Source organism: Labrus mixtus, chromosome 7 (genome assembly GCF_963584025.1).
Source record: "Labrus mixtus chromosome 7, fLabMix1.1, whole genome shotgun sequence".
NCBI lineage: Eukaryota > Metazoa > Chordata > Actinopteri > Labriformes > Labridae > Labrus > Labrus mixtus.
The window spans coordinates 236,304-257,058 of NC_083618.1; the positions used below are offsets into that span (position 1 = coordinate 236,304).

The 20,755-nt window shown below is 39.9% G+C and overlaps 1 protein-coding gene across 2 annotated transcripts in view; it reads right to left on the reverse strand.

Moving 5' to 3' along the window:
* The window catches only part of LOC132977371 (sodium-coupled neutral amino acid transporter 3-like), a 48,837-nt gene extending 28,448 nt beyond the window's left edge, over positions 1-20,389 (reverse strand). Inside the window, exon 1 of one of the 2 annotated variants that reach the window (XM_061041895.1) lies at positions 19,971-20,389. The gene's annotated coding sequence lies outside the window, so the exon portion shown is untranslated. The remainder of the gene's footprint in view (positions 1-19,970) is intronic. The other variant, XM_061041896.1, reaches the window with a different exon arrangement.
* Between the last annotated feature and the right edge of the window lie 366 nt (positions 20,390-20,755).

Sequence of the window (20,755 nt, forward strand, 5' to 3'; positions counted from 1 at the left end):
TCTGTATAAGCAATTCAGTTGACTTCAATACATCTTGAATCTTGAGCAGAAACACAGTTAAAAGGCTGACTTACTTGTTTCAGATGCCTCAGTGTGACTGAAAGTTCACTGTTAGCTATTTCCATATAGATCATATGATTATTTAATATGTCTATTGTCCCAACATGAAACATAACAGAACATGCACAAGCTGACAGGACGATAGTCAATCTTTCTCTACAGTTAAATTGACTCAGTAGTGTCATCTGGAACTGCAAAAAAATCAATAAAGCCCTTTTCTTTTTACAAAGCTTTTTTTTTAAAGAAAAGAAAAAAAGAGTCGTGTTGAATAAAAGAAAATACAAATATAAAAAACAGCAGGACAGGATGGAAAAGGGATTATCATCAAAAATCCCCACTGATCCTCAAACTTCCTCTGAAAGAGTTAAAGCTACATTGTGTTTCTCTTGGTGGGAGTAAATGAGTCTTTTCACAGCAACAGCAGAGGCTATGTTTATTCAAGCCCTCGTCCAAAACATCACCTCAGTTTGCCAACACACAGCGAGTGTGTGCAGGCTCTGACGTGAGCAGCTCTGCTCAGAGACGTCATCCCACAAGGAGGCATCACTGCTTGTTATTCCTACACTGATACCTGAGCCCTGCAACACTGTGCATGCTGATTCATCCTCACTTACTGCTCTGCATGTGTGTTTGTGGTTCAGTCGGAGGGTGTTTCAATACACATGTGGCATTAAGTGTGTGCGTATACAGTGATTAATCTCAAACTGTATTAGCGCCTCCTCTGTCTCTACTTGATGTCATTCTCATGGGCCTCTGGTGGGATAAGCTGTCATAATGGAGTCTCAACTGTCATTTTCAGACACTTAATCAGTTGAAGTGCATGTGCAGTCATTGAGTGTCATTCAGGGTCAGGGGGCAGAACTGGAACAAAAAAAACACCTCGCTGCTATTTTTCAAATTGTCAGTGACTTTCATTGGATTCCACCCATGTTAACATTTGCAGGCCCATGGGTCCAGGTTTGAGGTTTACATTCCATTTTGGAAGTGTAATTCTAAATAACTAATTTGATCAAAATCCAAAAGAATAAGTTCCACTTAATGCCCCCTACAGGCCTGAAGTGTTTCTGTTTTTGCATCTGGGTATCCAGATGTGCTGCATTTATTGTTGGTATTTGTTTGGTTTTGACTCTGCATTGTTTATGTATTTGCAGTGTGATTGCTTTTTACTAAGTTGTTTCAGCTTTCTGTTTGACATCTTTTACTTTCAGCACATTACTGGTGCTCCCTTGTTCTGGGTTTTGCATGTGTTTTTGGAATTAAATAATTCCCTTCCTGAAACTATGACAGACAGAATTTAAAGTATGTCCCTCATCATCCCGTTCTGTTTATGAACAGGAAGAGCTTCCCTCCAGATTAAAAGATTACACAATCTCTCTGATAAGCAGCTAATAGATCTATCAGAGAACGTTTCATTGTAAAACACAGTGTTAAGACTTTGGACCTCTGACAGCAGGGATGATAGAATAGATCAGATTAGGGTCCATCTCGCTCAAGCAGGAAATCAGGATCTAACTGCTTGGGCCACTCAATGTAACTTTTTTTTTTTTTTTTCCAAAATATTTTTATTGAAAAAAATACAAAACGATACTTCCAATCACAAAAATACAATTTACCTTTTTTTTTTTTTTTTAAACATATATGCATATGTACACACAGTCACATAAACACATAAAAATGAAAATAACCAAAAAACAAAACAAAGCAAAACAAAAATACTCTGATAAGAATGTAGAAGAAAATAATTTAATTAAATCACAGAGTAGAGTGTAATAAACAATGCACAACCCCCCACCCACGCCCCCACTCAGCGCATCATGGCCAACACACATATTAATGGTTATTTATGCAGTACAAAAGGTGCAACAGTAGCAGGCACACATTCAATCGGGTAGTACCTCTAAATTAGTGAAATAGGAAATAAAGGGTTGCCATTTATGGAAAAATTTGACTGTACATCCTCTCAACGTGTATTTAATTTTCTCAAGTTTTAAAAAAAACATCATGTCTTTGAGCCACCGGGAGATAGACGGATATTTAACAGACTTCCAATGCAACAATAAGGAACATCTTGCTAGTAAGGATGTGAAAGCTATAATGTCCTTTTGTGTAGAGGTAAGTGCAAGTAAGGGGTCAGTAGTAAAATAACCCGCCCAGAAACCTTTCAGATCAGGACAAAGAAAAAACATGTGGCTAAGGTGACAAGGAGAGCCATGGCATTTATCACATTTGTCTTCCACTTCCGGATACAGTTTAGATAGTCTAGACTTAGAGAAATGCACCCTGTATGAGACCTTAAATTGGATAAGTCCAAGACGAGCACAACAGGTGGTAGATCGTATCCTCTCTATGGCCTGTTCCCAGGACTCCTCCCGTATTTGCATTCCCAGCTCCTCTTCCCATGTACACTTAAGTTTAGCATTTGAGTGATTGCTAAAAGCCAAGATAATATCATACAACTTTGAGATGATTCCTCTGTGATGAGGAGCAAATGATTGCGTGGTTTCCCATCGCTGTTCTGGAGGTAAAGAGGGGAAATTAGGGAAACACTTACTAACAAAATTGTCTGATGTGAGTCTGAAAATAGCGAAACAGATGAGTAACAGGGAGGCCGTAGCAAGATGACAAATTGGCAAAGCTATCAAAGACACCATCTACATACAAATATTTGAATTGTGTAATACCCTTGTCATACCACACTGAAAATGTCGAATCCGAAAGTGATGGAGGAAATAAATGGTTGTTATTTAAAGGACCCAAGGACGATGCAGCAACAAATTTAATATGCCGTCTAAATTGATACCAGATCTTGAGTGTGTTAAGAACCACTTGATTATCAGTATATAGAGAGGGTTTTGTAGGTAAAGAGGAATAAAGTAGAGCAGGAATAGAAGATCCCCTACAGGATGATAGTTCCAATTTACACCAAGAGGATTCAGGAGATTTTAACCAGTAGCAAAGTTTATGGATGTGAGCAGCCCAGTAGTAAGTTAGAAAATTAGGTAATGCAAGTCCTCCACTAAGTCTGCATCTCTGCAGTAAAGTTTTACGAACCCTAGGTGATTTCCCACCCCAAATAAAAGAACAAATTATCTTATCCAGTGAATCAAAGAAATATTTTGGCAGAAAAAGAGGAATTGACTGGAATAAAAATATAAATTTTGGTAAAATCTTCATTTTAACCACAAGCCAATTAATGAAAGGGGGCGGTTACCCCATCTTTGAATATCGGATGTAATCTTTGAGATAAGGGAAGTGAAATTAGCAGATGCAAGGCTAGATAAAGAACGAGTCACATTTATACCTAAGTATTTAAACCCTGATGGACTAAATTGAAAAGGTAAATCTGACTGTTGAAGATGACATGCTGCAGTATTAATGGGAAAACACTCACTTTTCCCCAAATTTAATTCATAACCTGAAAAGGTGCTGAAGTTCTCCAGAATACTTAAAATAGCAGGGATAGAAACTGTAGGATTGGTTACATACAATAACAAATCATCCGCATACAGCGATAATTTATATTCAATTCCATTACAGGTGATTCCTTTGAATAAGGGGGAAGAGCTTAATGTAATAGACAGAGGCTCGATAGCAATAGCAAAGAGCAAAGGTGACAAAGGACAACTTTGGCGACTTCCACGTCCAAGCGCAAAATAATCAGAATAAACATCATTAGTATGGACACTGGCTTTAGGGGACAAATAGAGGAGGCGAATCCAAGAAATACATTTATCACCAAATCCAAATTTCTTTAAAACTGCAAACAAGTACTCCCACTCTACCCTATCGAATGCCTTTTCAGCATCTAAAGAAATCACAAGTTCAGGAAGTTCAGCCGGATGTTTTGAGTAAATTATATTAAAAAGTGTACGGGTATTAAAAAAACAATTGATGTCCCTTTATAAAACCATTTTGCTCTTCATATATAATATGAGGAAGCACATTCTCTAGACGGGATGCAATTACTTCAGCCAACACCTTTACATCAGCATTAAGCAGAGATAATGGTCTGTATGAACCACAGGAGGTTGGATCTTTGTCCATTTTGAGAAGGAGAGCAATAGTGGCTTGTGTCAAAGTTGGTGGTAATACACCACATTCTATGGACTCATTAAATACAGATAAAAGTAGCGGTGCCAATTTACCAATAAATGTTTTGAGAAATTCAATCGGAAACCCGTCAGGGCCTGGAGCTTTGTTAGATTGCATAGCTTTAATTGCATTTGATATTTCTTCAAGGGAGAGTGGTAAGTCCAGTTGCCTGGCAGTATTAGTATCAATGACAGGATTAGAAAGGTTCTGAAGAAATTTGTTCATTTTAGTGTTGTCTGTAGGAAATTCAGATTTATATAATGATGAGTAAAATGATTTAAAAGTAGCATTCATTTCCAAGGGATCTGTAGTAATAGTGTCATAAGTGTTTGTAATACTAGGTATCAAACGGGAAGTGGCCTGTCGTCGTAACTGATGTGCCAGTAAACGACCCGCCTTGTCGCCATGTTCATAATATGAGCCACGCCTACGTAGTAACAAGCGCTCTGCCTCTTTAGTTGAAATGAGATCGAATTCTGCTTGCAAATCCAAATGCTGCTTAAGTAGTTCCGGAGAAGGGTTCAGTGCATATCTTTGATCAAGGTTACTAATCGCAGACGTAAGTTCATTAAGCCTAGCATTAATCTTTTTATTAGAGAGAACAGAGTAAGAGATAATTTGACCTCTCAGGTAACATTTAAGTGTCTCCCATAGCAATGAATATGAAGAGGAGTCATTTTGATTGAAAGACAAGAACTCATCAATAGAATTTGAAATGAGTTTGCAAAATTCTTTGTCTGCCAAAAGAAGAGAGTTAAATCTCCAAAGTGGTGGGCTACATTTATAGGTAGAAAGTTGAATATCTAATAATAAAGGTGAATGGTCAGATATTACAATACCTAAATAGTCAGAAGAATTTACACATGAATAAAGAGTGCTGTCAATAAAAAAAGAATCAATCCTAGAATATGAATGGTGCACCTGGGAGAAGAAAGAAACATTTTTAATAGAGGGGTTGCGAGATCTCCACGGATCAATGAGACCATTCTGTTTCATAAAATCAGAGAATGTTTTAGACATAGCAGACTTACGAGGATTAGACCGATCCAAGATTGGATCAAAAACACAATTTAGATCCCCTCCGAGGATCAGGAGGTGAGTATTCAAGAAGGGGATGTTACTCAGCAATCTGTTAGTGAATTCAACATCATCGAAGTTCGGGGCATATACATTTACCAACAAAACCTTTTTCTGCATTAGGGTACCAGCAACTATGAGGTATCTGCCATTCCTATCAGCGATAACATCAGTGGATGAGAACTGGACTTTTTTGTTAATTAAGATGGCGACTCCTCTAGCTTTTGAATTAAAGTTTGAGTGGAAGACTTGACTTACCCAAGGGCAATGTAACCTATGGTGATCCTTAATACGAAGGTGAGTCTGCTGTAAAAATACTATATCAGAGTTTAAACGTTTCAAGTGTGTAAAAACCTTAGATCTCTTAATAGGATTACCTATACCTCTGATATTCCAACTAATAAATCTGAGAAGTGTGCCCGACCCAGCAATGCTGGGATCTATATTGCCATTAACCATTTAAATAAAAAACAAAACAAAAATGCAATTGGACATTGAGCGCCGAGGTGGGACACCCTCCCCCCAACATACCCCTAAACACAAATACACCCAAAGTCCCCATATAACCCCAGAACAATGGAGACAGCAGTATTTCCGACAATACCCAAAAGTTGTCTATAATGGTGTTTGAACAACCCGGAGACTATGCAGAACAAACTAAAGTAAGAGAGAAAAAGAGAAAGAAGAAAAACTCCAGCCGATCTCAACACTATTTAACAGAATGCACGCAATGATAAACACGTTATATTGAAAAAAAAACTCATATTACAAAATATTGTTGTTTTTGTACATAGTTGTTTCCACATAGATCAGATGGATACAGTAAAGCATGTGAAAATGCAAATTAACAAATAACAGTAGGCCCTGTCCTGTACAAATAGATGCAGAGAGCATAAAATGAGGTAGTGCTGATCTTATCTGAAGTACAAAAATACAAAATATGGCATAGCCTTGTTATATAACAGTATCCAGTAAAATTACTGCACAGGCAGAGAATTGAGGCTGGTGAGTCCAAAAACTCTAAGCAATAATAGAACACAGATCTGAAAAGCTATTGGAGCTCACCCAGAAATCAAGATTTTGACATAGACGCTGGCTTCTTCCGCTGAAACAAAGTCCTTCTCAACACCGTTGTATGTGATGCGAAGTCGCGCTGGATGAATCAGACCATACCGAGCACCGTCAATGCCACGAAGTTGCCGCCTGACCTCGTTGAACGCAGCCCGAGCCCGAGCTATCTTGGCAGTGTGGTCAGGGAAGACTGAGATGGTCAGGCCATTGACTTTAATCTGTCGGAGCTCTCTAGCACGGCGTAAAATGTCAACACAGTCACTGTGATAATGAAATCTGCAGCAGCGGTGGTACAGGTGTCAGGACCCTCCGGTACTCCCACTATCCTAATGTTGTTACGCCGTGATCTAGACTCCAAGTCTTCACATTTATTTTCCAGCTTGGCTACGTTATCTGTGAGGCACTTGATAGTAGTTTTCATCTGGGCGATGTCATCGCTGCACTCAGTGAGTGCGTGGTCCATCTCTCCGACCGTACCTTTCAGCTTGGACATGGTAGCATCGGTAGCAGCTTTATCATTCGCTAGCTGTGTCTTCACCGCTTGCAGGTCGAGCTTGATAGTAGACAAAACATCCCCGAGAGTGTCCTGGAGCCCCTTTTTAAAAATATCAGCACTCGAGGATGTGGCCGCGGTTTGTGGACCAGGCCTCAGTTGTGTCTGAATAGTATTGCGAGTTTTAGAGTTATTTCCAGCCATGTTACGCAGTCCAGAGATAAACTACCCAAGAAAAAGTACTGCGGAGTGAGACAGGACTAAATATGTGACCAAAAAGTGCAGATGAATTACAATTTTAATCGAAATCGGCAGGAGCTTCCAAACTCACGTCCTACTCCATTAAAGCTCAGCAGCGCCCCCCCTCAATGTAACTTTTTGCCAAAAATGTAAAAATAGCTACAGAGGAGTGAAAAGCCTTGTTGTAACCCTGCATCATGTCACACTCAAGGCTGTGTTTAAGTGCTGCTGCATGTCCCACTGAACACAGCAGCTGTCTGATATAAGCAGTGAATACTCACATCCAACAACCATCTGTCTGTACTCTGGTTGTTCACACAAGGCTGAACTTGCACATAAATACACATGATGAAACACACACATGCACACAATGACATATGCAGTGTAATTATGGGATGAATGAAAGGTGCCAAACAGCTACAGACATAAAAATATGTGATAAATGTTTATAAAAAAGAGAACAGAGATGCTACTTCAGCAACGTTAGATACTTGGAGGCCATGTACGGAGGCTATCTGACCTTGTCCCTTTGCTGCATGTCATTCTCCACTTTCTCCAACCAACATTTCCTGTCTTGCTTCAGCTGTCCTATCTATAAAGTCAAAAAGGCCAAAAGATTACTTTAAAAAAATATCAACCGTTTTCTTAATGTACAGTCAGCCTAAGGTTAACCCTCATTTTGCTTTAACTGCTTGCCATTCCGCCTCACTTTGATTATATTTTCTCTTCTTTGTCACTACATCCGCAGATTTCCGTCATATTCGCTGGTTTCAATGTCATCCAATCGCTGAATGGTACCCACTCCTAACCTCAACTGAGCGGTGTAATTGGCTGGGGGAAACACACCAGCTCCCCACCCAGAAAAGTTCTGTGCCAACCAATACAATGCAAAACATCAAAATACAGGCAGAGGACAGGGGGTGCATCTGAATTGCCAAGTACCTACTCAATCTTTCAGTAGAACTGCTTACTGAACTGTGACAATTCGGAAAGGGCCCGGTGGTTGCCGCTTGGTCTAGCTAGAGATTTAGAGCTCTATTGTGAATGTAGGACCAGGCACCCGTCATTGGCAGAGCGTAGTGGACAGGAGGGAGAGTTCACCTGGATGAGGGAGTTCAGTTTTTGTAAACGAGCAACAGAGTTTTAAATTTGATGGAGCAGCAACTGGGAGCCAGTTCAGGGAAATGAACAGCGGAGTGGCATGTGCTGTTTTGGGTAGGTTGAAGACCAGTCCCACTGCTTCATTTTGGATCATCTGCAGGGGTTTGAGTGTGCATGCAAGAAGAAATGCCAGCAGGTAGTTGCAGTAGTCAATGTCTGATATAAAAAGAGCCTGTACCCGGAGCTATGTAGCATGCTCTAATAGGTAGGATCTTTCTGATGTTGTACAGGGCAAATCTACACGACCACGTGAACCTTCAAGGTTATCCATTGAGATCCTGACTAAAAACAACAGAGGTGTTAATCAAGGTATGTGTATACAGCCAATCGCCAATCTACTTTTGTATTATTGGGCCTTTTAAAGAAAAGCACACTTGGAGCTATAGGCCCAATTTAACAGTAAATACGCGCTCTGTAAATTACAGCTAAATACTTAGTAGAGTTGAAGAGTAAGTAAAGTTTCCATAACATTTAACTGTCTTTTTGAGTCTTAATTCTTCCTGTGGGGGAATTTCTGTAGTTAGATTATAATGTACAGACGTCATTAGGTTTATTCACTGTTCATAATGTCAGTCAGACCTGTCTTTCCTCATATCTGCGAAGATGTTTGGTAGACTTATTGTCTGCTCCAAAGTGTAATTGATGTCACAGATTAGTCTAGAACCCTTTTCACACATACAGAAATCTCCTGAAAAACTCCGGAGATTTGGCTACCTGGAGGTTCTTTAGGCTATGTGTGAACGCAAACAGACACATTTTTCACGCAGACTTTACCCGGAGTTTCTCCTCCAGACCCCTAGTATTTTATCCACAGAATATCCGAGTGAGCTGATGTCTGAACAGCAGCATATACTCCAGAGATTTCAACTTGAGCCAATAGAAAGAGAATGACGTTTATATACAGAGACCGGCTAAAGTGTCTGCACGCGACCACTACGATCTCCGTGCTCTAATTAAACGTCTGCATTCTGTCTTCTGTTCTTCAGTATGTTGTTCTCCTCTCTTTTGTGGATGTTGTCATTCCATTGAACTACACATAGCATTGATATAAAGACAAATATTCTCATTATAACGTCGTGTAGCGGACTGTGTTGCTTCGGCCGCTACATCCGCGTTGTTTATTTACGTCACGTCTTACCTCGGGAAATCCCCCGCGGCCCCTACCCTCTGACAGGGATAGTCCCCCCTCCCCCCCCCTCTGACAGGGATAGTCCCCCCTCCCCTCTGACAGGGATAGTCCCCCCTCCCCCCCCCTCTGACAGGGATAGTCCCCCCTCCCCTCTGACAGGGATAGTCCCCCCTCCCCCCCCCCTCTGACAGGGATAGTCCCCCCTCCCCTCTGACAGGGATAGTCCCCCCTCCCCCCCTCTGACAGGGATAGTCCCCCCTCCCCTCTGACAGGGATAGTCCCCCGCTGTGAGGAGCATATGTGAACGGCTAGTTCGGGAGAATCTCCGGAGAAGTCCTCCTGTAAATATCTAGATATTATCCGGAATGCATATGTGAAAACGGCTGAGGTGGGTCGATATGACACGACCCTGATAATGATAATATCTTTTGGGATATATTCGAAGCCTTTGGGAGAGTCCGGCAGATGTGGTTGAGCACCTCACGAATACACAAGTGTGATGTTGAATCATGTCTCCTCGAGTATTCTTCTTATGTATAAACTTTCATCAACGTAAGCCATCTGAGTCAACTGAGTCTTATTGTGTGAAGTCAAGTTCTTAGTAATTTCCTCAACACTTCCCTTATAGTTTATCTTCTGCCATCTCTCTCTCCCTCTCTAAGCACCACTGTGATTACCCAGCAGGAAGAATAGGAGATTAACTTCTGACTAAGAGATTTTCACGTCAGTATTTGAGAAGTTCCCTATCTACAGGGTTTCTACAGGCAGCTGTAAAACACACGTCAGAGACTATAAAATGATATTGGATGTGGTCCCTGCTTGGCAGTACATTTAAATATCTGCTTTCAAATGAAGCTTTATTTGACAGAAATCCAGGTGCTTCAGACAAATTCTGCAATCTGGATCCTATATGCAATGTGACAGAAAAAATACTGCAAGTATCTCCTTTGATTATTCAAGTAGACTTGCTTGACCTTTCCAAGTACTGTATGAAATGGTATGTTGCATCACACTCACATACAAACAGATATTAATTCATAAAAACAGGGCTGCTAATAGTCAGTCTTTTATAGACAATATCTCTGATACACTGGGTGGATTATCCCCAGGTATCAAAACTGGTACAGGATCCCTGAGGGGGATTTCTGATTGGCTGCTATTTATAGGCCTAAATCCAGATACATTTTCAAACAGATGAGGTCCACGCCTCAGTCTCCATCAAATAAAGCTTCTGCTTACATTTTAACGCCTTAAATGTGCATAGTCCCCCTAGTTTGATTTGCTATATTGTATTGCTTTCTTTCTCATCTCAGCTCTTTTCTGTCCCAATACTACACCATCAACTATGCAATCAGGTAAACATGACCTCTTATCAAAGATCGCTGAAGCTCATGCTTCAATGGTGATAGGTATGACTTTTATCAATATCAATATCTCTATCTTTACTGATAAGCATGATACTATCGTTACTTAGGGATATCCTTATTTATTCTACATTAGAAAAGAATGAACTTTTGACTATTATTTCTTCCTTATTTACCAAAGGCTGTGGTTTCTTCTTGACCAATGTCTATAGGATTTGTATGAACATATGTTAGAAATGCTGATCATCTTTGTTATATCTACTCTCAGTCAGATCTGTGAACTCTTGCTTTTAGTTGTTTCATTGCATATAGATGATTGCATGATACAGGAGTTTAGTATGGAAATGACATAAGACAAATATGCTGCACTGAGGATGCTTAAGTCATGCTCAAAGTCATCAGATTTATAGAATACTGTAAATTGCTTCATGTGTTTGCTGGTGTAATGTAACAAACTTATACAAACTTAGAATGTAAATAACTAACTACAATCCACCAGACACAGGCCGCTTTCTCATCACTAGGAGCTGGTAAGCACCAGATGTCAAAATACTGTTATATACAGTATACAGAAGGTAAGCATTATGAAATATCTTTAAAAAAACAGAACTTTATCGTTATGTACAACAAAAAAAAATAATTTACACAAAAAAATGATTTAAATCTGGCATAAAAACTTACATTTTGTGTAATAGAGACAAAATCTACTGTGACCTTGTCTCCTGGACTGAGTAACATGCTGTAGTTTAAGGAAGATTAAAGTCTTCATCACCATACTGAGCAGGACCCCCGAGAAGAGTGGGGGGCTTGAGGCAGTCTGGACTGGCTTTAGGGTCTTGTGATATCCCTAAAAGGCAGAATCCGCCTGGTTACTCATTGAAAATTTATTTACTGTATAAAGTGACAGACAGGAGAGGACAGTGGAGCAGGGACATAACATAAAAACAGTACAGGATGACCAAGCAAAAGGAAGAGAGAAAGGCCTCAATATAAAAGTGAATTACTATATATGAAACCCTAATAAGATTGCAAGAGACTGGATGTATTTTTATAGATTTATTTCCTTTATGCAACTGAAGTCATTAAAACGTGCTACCAAGGAGCAAAAAGTAATGGATTACAATCTAAACAAACCAAAGAAAAAATGACACCTAGTGGAGCAGAGTGAGAAACCATTTCAGAGGATGTTCACATCTGGCAGATAAATTACAAAGTAACTATAAGTCTCAACTTAATGAAGAGTTACGTAAAGTCAATTAATCAAGCGCACGTCCGGTGACTGCACCATGGGAATCAGATCAGACACATAAAAAGGTGGGTGCTTTCCCCCAGATCATTTATTAACACTCTTAGATGTTATCTCCAACATTTTGATGATCTGGCCATAACATGAGACACATATTATTACTGTATCCAGATGAAAGGGGGTGCACCCTGTCAGACTACATAATAGAAAATATTTAAATAAATGAGTGAGTGGTCAGAGCACTGTTTTCAATAAACTAAAGTCATCTTGCAGTTATTAGAACTACTAGAAAAATCCCTCGGATCTGAGGCCTCTGCTGCAAAGCCTTTATAATGCTGAAAGCCAATTATCTAGGTGGATTTGACTCTGCTACCAAGAAGCTTTCCACATAAATATTGAGGGGAAAATTTTCTATAAACGTTTAGCATGGACCCCAAGACAGAGCTAGACCACCTGCAAGTACCTTGTTCACTAAGTAACTGCCCTGGACAAAATTTCAGAATAAAAGCATTCTGTCAAAATGCAGGTAGTTTCATTTTAGGAACAGATCTTGCTTTTATTTTGAAAAGAATAGCTGAGCCATGTCAAATGCATGCCTAGTGCTGCATCTTAGACTCTGCAATTCTCGATACCTCGGACCAAGAGCGGTAGTTCACTTTGCTCCAGATTGAACTATATTAAAGGGATACTTCACCCATTTGCATTAATCTTTGTATCATTAGAAACCTGGTAGTATTTTTGAATGGTCGTGCATCCCGCCCTCATTTTCCCCTGAGATTGGAAATCTTTGTATTTCTGAGTCTGTAAAGGAGCTTCCAGTGATGCAAAATGATGATTTTTGCGTCACTGGAAGCTGTTGCGGTTAGCGGGGTGAAACTACAAAGCTAGTTCCTCATATTTTCGACCACTGAAGCTACAGACCAATCACAGATCAGTGGGTGGGAACTCACTCCCAGAATCCAAACTTAACGTCCGCCATATTGCTTGGAAGCTATGCTAACAGGCTCTATGGAGAAATCTGATAATGGCGAAAATATAAATATAGCGGCGAGACGGCTGCTGCCGACAGGCCGGTCTTGTGTTTTGGCTGCTGCGGCCGCTGCCCACCAGGGCCGCCGCTGACCGCTGACACTGCTGGCAAAATGAGCGTCTTCAACGCATTTCGGTCCCAGCATAGCATTCTGAAAATAGCACAGGGTGGAGAGACAGATTAGCTGAGTTTGTGACATGGTAAAAGTAGTGAAGGGGGCACAAATTAACAATTATAAAAGGCGTACAGAATGGGTCCAACTCAGCGTCCCATACCCTTTTTTTGTTTGGAGCTATGCAACATATGGCTCTTATTCTAAAAAAAAAAAATAACCTACTTCTTTTTATACTATGTTATTCAGTGCAGTTCTTTGAGCAATCTTAAAGCGATTTTTTAATGTGAATTTGTCCTTGCAAATAGTGAGAAGTCAAGTAAAGTCTGGTCAAATGTATTTTTATAGCATAGGCACATTTTAAACAGGTTGACCAAAGTGCTTTACATAAAAGACACAAAAAATGGAGGAGAATTAAACTCAGCAGGGACTGTAATCCAGCAGCATTCCTCCTATTAGTTTCAAACTCCTCCATTAACACATCTGCATCCGCCTTGTTGACAGTCAAATTAAGGCATGTTTAATGTGCTACATGGAAGCACATCATTAGTTACTACTCATCTGTGGAGTTGTAGTGGGATTTCAAAGATATGAATAAAAAAGATCAAACAGCGTTCGTTTGTTTTGATATAAATACTGTTTAGTGCCATGTTGCTCTTGAGGTGATGAGCTCTTTCAAATATCTGAAAAGTCATTAAGAATCTGTGCAGTCCCACATCTGTTCCAACAACATTTAGTGTATGAGTAACAAATGATTAACTCTATTTGAACATGGTGTCAGCCGTGTGGCTGCCTGGCTCACGAGCTGTATACATCACGTCTGAACACAGGAACACTGTACAGCTATGCAGCTTAAAAGGCAAATGAACCGTTAACAAGCTAAGTTTACAACATTTACAGTACACAGGCGCTAAATAAGGAGATGTCAGATTGAGCTTAGCATCTAACCTCCTTTTGTGAAGGTTCCATGTATTTAAATATGTCACATTTGTTCCATCCATTTGATCAAAATGAATAAAATAATGGTGATGAGTTCTTGCTTGGACAGTAACACAATGCCTGCATGCAAATGTCAAATCAAATCTGGCCTCTTCTCAGACTGCTGTCACACACAGCACTGGAAGCAAAGGCCAGAACTGTACACTCACTGCCAGAAGATGAAAAGCTTGCAAGTCAGGGTGAGAGCAAACAAGATTTGCACACCCTTCAGAACATGATGTTTTTAGTATATCTGTATGAAGGTAGATACAAAAATATCAAAGAAAAACAACCTGGCATTGAACGATTCTGACAAGCTCAGGGTATGATGCACTGACTGTGAATGATGTAGCATTTTAACAAGTACAGCTAGCAAGAAGGTCATCCAGGAAATTCCTTTCCTTTCCTTTGTTTCCAATCCCGTTCTTCTTTCAATGGATGAACAAACCAGGTTTAATTTGATTTGTGATACTAATGAAACCAGAATCAGACAGTCACTGATCAATAGAAACATTTTGTAAAAATTGTTTGACTTCGAGTGGCTGCATTTATGTTTTTTATTTGATTCTTTTTTTGTTTACAATGTTGTAAAAGCTCCCAAACAACAACTCACATCACTGTGGGCTGTGGTTTGTTATTTGTCAGTCACTTTTCCTGATTGAAAACAGATAATGATGAAAACAGATGGTCACTTGGAAACGTCATTCTTGTCAACTCATAGTTGTTACTTTAAAACAGAAGTTCATGTGTATCAGGTGTTCCTAAACCTACTATGCCACTTTACATCATTACTTCACAAGCAGGATATGCTTTACAAATGATACATGTAATCATTGCTGGGTTACTTTGTGAATGAACTTATTAAAGTTATTTTAGAAAGCTTAAAAATGATTCTGAATAAAACAAGTGAGGACAAAAAACTATTAGTACTGTGTGTGTAAACTTGTTTATTGTATTTCTGCCCTATTGTGGAGAAAACTCTACTCCCGCACCTTGAAGGCTACACGATTCACATTTTAAAACTTCATGATTTGCTCACAAGAGAATAGTACTTGGACATCTTGGATTCACACCAATTACAATAGATTCAAATGGGAACCTGGATTTACAACAACAAACTAGAAAAAGTTAAGCGTGGCAGGTACAGGAGGTTTGAGGCACATGGTGATATAAGATCTATCGACCAATACCAACTGAACAGAAAGGAATGTTCAACATTTCTAGTGTTGAAAGTAGACTCATTTCTCGAAACATATTTTAGGAATTCTGTTCTTCATTTATATCTACTAGCACACAGATACTAATATAACAGCAGTGGGTAAATACCATTGGTTAATGCTTGAAAACTTCTCAGTCTGTGCTTGAAGCATAATCCACGTCTCCTCTGTTAATCTGTGTGTTCAGTACTTTAAACAATCATTGCTTTATAGTACTTATGAAGTGTATTAAGCTCTGTTGAAGAGAAGCTATGATTGCTTGGAACATATTGAACACACAAATCAAGAACTCCGGTAAGACACACAGTTTTTACTTAATGCTGGTTTATATTTCAAACGTGGCTTTCTGCACATGCTTAGAAAAAATTCCAGTCAATGTAATTACATCACCTAAAATCACAGGTTCTAAACCACAAACCATCTATTTTTGGCTTTTTTTCTTAAAATGTTAAAAAATTAATTAACTGTCAAAACAGTTACTAAATATGAAAGAGGTAGTATTTGACTATTTGTCACTTCCTGATAGTCAGCAGTAGTTATTTTTGCCAAGAGCATCGTAGGCTAGTTTTCTAGTCTGAACATGAAGTACAGCAGTGACACAGTCAAGGCCTAGCAAACTGTTTGCTAGCTAGCTGTACATTAGTTTGAACAATCAGTTAATTGATCGTCCCTCAACACCAAACTGTTCAATGCCAGCTCTGTCTTTTCGCAATCATGCGCCCTCAAACAAAGTACCCTCCTCTCCTGGCATCAGCCAGCATGCTTCCTCCTGCCTCCTCCTCATCACATTGGAGCAGAGGAAAAGAAAAGAAAGGAGTGCATCATGGGGACCAATGCATTCACTGAGCTGGAAATACAACTCACGCAGTGTGTGACCACCATGGTGGGTGTTGCACTGCTGACTCTGTCACATGCCACAGTGCCATGGAAGTCCAAATCCCAATCCATTGACAGAGAACTCCCAAGCACAGCAGTCACACACTGTAAGCTGATCATTGTACGGCTTAAGTATCAAATCCTCTATAGAACTGAGAATTGTATAACAGACTAGGGATGGATAATGAGCAAAAATACAGCTGAAGTTTGTGAGGTTGTATACAGGCTTTAAACCAAGAGATAGTCCTTCCACTGGACCACTTTACATCTTACATCCGTAACAAGTCCTACAGAGACAAAAGACACTCATATTACCAACTGTATACTCGATTGTCAGAATAATCTTAAACACTAGTTAAAGGCTTTATATGCGTTTTTTTGATCCAGTAGATGTCCCCCTTGAGCACCAGCATGAAACCAAAACAACTTGCGCTGCATTGTTGTGTTAGCATGCTAATGCTAGTGATCTTTATTATGCTCGTATCTTCACACTGCATGTAAATTTACCTGAAATGATCGTGATCTAGAAACACAGTTAAGCAGTGAGTACAGTATGTTATTCTTCTTTTCTCTAGTCCCTCAATTAAACAACTTTTATACGTGAGGGGAGGAGTCAGCCGGCCGTCCTGGCGATGTAAACAAAGTGAAGATAGGACTCTGAAAACTCTGAAAACATCACAGACAGTGGGACTCGGGTGTTACACCCATTGTAAACAGTCATGACTCACAGAGTTATTTTCAGAGGATATACTTGATTTATATTACATTTAAGTGTGAAAAATCACATAGAAAGACTTTAAAGTTATGGAACCTTACCTCAAGTTTGTGAAACTCAGAAAGTCAGAGAAAATGTTGGTACAAACTCTGCGTTGACAACCTAGATGTCACATTGGCGTACGAAAGTAAATGTTGGCTTTATGGTTAAAAATATAATTTTTTTAACAAAATCATGTATAATAGAGAAAGAGGACTTTCAGACGGGCCCTCCTTTTTCATTCGCAGCCAATGTTTGTTGTCCAACTAGCTACCTGGAGGGAGGAGTGACGTTTATATACCGTGACTGCTGCACAGTCCACAGAATCAAAAGGGCGCATTCAGTTTTCTGTTCGTCAGTATGTGGTTCTCCGCTTTTTTGTTGATAGCATGAGCCAGTTGAACTACACACAGCATTGATCTAAAGGTAAATATTGTCATTATAGCATCATATAGCAGACTCTGTTGCTATCCCCCCCCCCCCCCCCCCCCCCCCCCCCCCACAGGGATATTCTCCTGATGAGAGGGGCATATATGAGGTATGAACAGCCAGGTCAGGAGAATATATGGAGCAGTCCTCCTGAAATATCTACATTTTTTCAGGAGTGCATAAATATGTGAAAACGGCTTTAATGTCTCTACTTCTTCTTACCTATTCCTATATGCAATGTCACAATGTCACTTAGATTTATAATAACCAAATAGTTTTTTAGATGACCCACCAATGGGTTAACCTATTTAGAGCTCCTCTAGCCAACAGGCTGGCATACTGTATATCCTAAGTAGTATGACCTTATGCAGGCTGCAATTCCTCTACATCCACTTAATATGTTTTCCTCTAATACCACCTGTCATTTACAAACCATGCTAACATTAATAAGGTAGAAATCATTTCATTGTGACTTAAGAGAATGGGCCAATTGGACTTAAAATATTGAAATGTATAAGCTCAATAAACAACCATAAGTCTTTCATGAGAACTGATCATGTTATGTCTATAGTAAGTATTTTTCTCTTTCAGGGTTTTATTTTCAACTCTCCTTGGTACCAGTTGGCTTGATAAATTCTCATCATGCAAGGTCTAAATAAATTCTACAAGACTATGAAAATAAGTTTGGACTGAGCAGTACATCATTGTCTGATCATATCCAAAGAAAAAGTTTAGAAAATACCTTTGTTAGCTCTTTTTAAAGATCAAAATCAAGTCTCTGAAAACCCTGAAATGCCATGACAGAAGCTTATTTTCTTTCATAGTTTAATGCCAACAAAAAAGTCACAGCAGGGTGTCTCTTTTTTTCCCTCACAGCGAACTACATTGCTTTCTAAGACCGAACAATCCCTTCATGTTTTCTTTTCATTCCGGCAGAGGTACACCAATACTGCTGCAGGATATTTCACATGGACACACGGCTTTGTTCAAATGAAACAGTAAGTCAGAGAATGTCTGAGTCTGTGTCTACACATGTAGTGAAGTAAAGAAGTAACATTTCTCATCCACTGACCTGAGATTACAGGAGAGGAAGACGTTCTAAAATGTATTTTACGCACGTTTGATGGCTACAGGCTGGAGCCATGAGAGCTTTGATTTTTTTTAAATAATTTTCTCATCAATTAAAAACTCTAGGAATTTAACCTGAGAGGCCAGTGTATCATATTTAAAATATATTGTCTAAAATGTATCAGGTTAATGCACCAATCTGATTCAATTATTAATAAGCAGATACCAGATTAGGGTTTCAGAATTGAGTCTTCATTTGAGAATATTGTTTTCAAGTCACTTCCATTGTTCATATGCATACACATGTGCATGTACACCACGTCTCAACACTCTTCATCTGTACAAATACAGACACAAGGGTAGGGTTAGATAGCACATAAAAACCTCAGCAGGCCAGTGTTCCCACTATGATTTCATTCTGGGATGTGCTCGGAGAGAAGCAGCACATGGCCCCCAGGATAAGCTAGTTAGGCAATTATAACTACAGGGACCGAGCAAGCCAGAATGAGTTCCCATCAGCTCCAGCCAGTCATGTCCAGCAGTCACAGTCACACCAGCTACAAGTCCTTAAAGTGACTCATCATGGAGGAGTGAGTGTCAGGGCACTTTGCCTGCTGCAGGTGACTCTACAAATAGCACTGCTAGAGTTTCTAAAGGAAGCTATATGCATAGCCATGCTGGATGGATAAAGAGCTTTGCTAAATGTCATTTTAATGTGAGTGTTAAAAGCAACATTTCCCCCTACCAATCCAAGTCAGATAAAGACATCTGTCGGTTATGTATATGAAAGCTGCTCTGCCCCCTTCTTCCAATAGACACAGCATCCCTCCAAAAGTCTTAGTATGTCCCCTCAGAAGAGGCAACATGATGATCATGTAGCACCTGTAGCAAAGCTGTGACATGCTGTCTTAAAAACATGACAGACAGTCAAACAGAAAGGAGCTTTGAAATGTATAATACAATATAATACATCCAAGAGCCTAGCTTTGCAGAAACTCAGTCACAAGCATGGAGCTATACCACCATGTCCTTAATGCATGCAGTTTGGATTTAAACTCTTCAAATCAGACTCAGAAACAGGAGATTAGTGTCATATAGGAGCTTTCAGCAGGTCTCTTGAATGTCAAGCCAGGTTTGAAGACACCTGACCATGGCAGAGAGGGAGACACTGGGGTGACAGTTTATAGAGGTTTTATATGAAAGCTTTCGAATAGATTCTTAGATAATAGGAGGAAAATAGCCACACAATAGGGCTGTTTAGGGGAGCACAGAATCTTTTTTGTAAGCCAGCTACACATAAAGATGAAGTGAAGCGCGTTAGTAATGTCACCTCTGTCTACGGATGGTTCTTTGGCGACAGAGGACCTTGAATGTCGCTTGACTGACTTAAATTGACTTTGTATTTAACTCCTGTTCGTCGTCTCAGTGGTGTTGAACATCAACATCATCATTAGGGCTTACTTTAGTCAAACATTTAGGTACTCATCATATCTGTAATAAACATGTTCTTAAATACGTTTGAATACATTTTGAGGATAGCACGTCAAACATAAGCAACCTTTCAGAGCCTTACCAGAGAGAATCCCGCTCCAACTCCAAATATCTCCACACAGATCCTGTCTTCGCTCGGTGTTGGTCTCTGTCACGACCCCGTGTCTCTTCGTCCTGCTTCTCTCTCTCTCTCTCTCTCTCTCTCTCTCTCTCTCTCTCTCTCTCTTTGTCCGTCCTCCTTCCCTCCACACAGCGGTAAGATCATGTGTTTCCCACAACAACAAAAAATCACAGTAATCTTTTCAGAAGTGGGATGCAAAGAGTGTCCTGGTCCCGCCTACCGAACGCATGCACGGCGACTCCAGTCAAATGATTATTGTGTGAGCAGCCCCCCCCCCCTCCCCCCCGCGCCTTATTGAATCGTCGCTTGATATCGCCGCTCGGATAAAGAGGTCGTGTCGTGTCTTCTTGCGTTGAAACAGATCCTCACACGGTGTTGGGGGAGAAGTATTTATCATATTCAGGGGTTTATCGTCGTGTTTGAGACAATGAGACGGTGAATAATCACTCATTTCTATCATTTACTCGACTGTTTCCCCTTTAACCAGCTCATGCGGGGTTTTTAAGGCACATCGATCCAGATGTGATTTTTTTTTTTTGGTACGCCATCTACAATATGAAAAACAGCTGCCTGAGCCATGTGCCACAGAAGCCCACTGTTGCTTACGCACTTCTACCCACGCTCCTTTCTAGGTCATCTGCAGCAGCGCGTTTTGATGTCATATTGCTCAGGGGATCGTTTCTTGTCTTTCTCCTCTAGGTCATGTTCACCGAGGAAGACATAGGGTGACCTGTGGTGAAATGAGA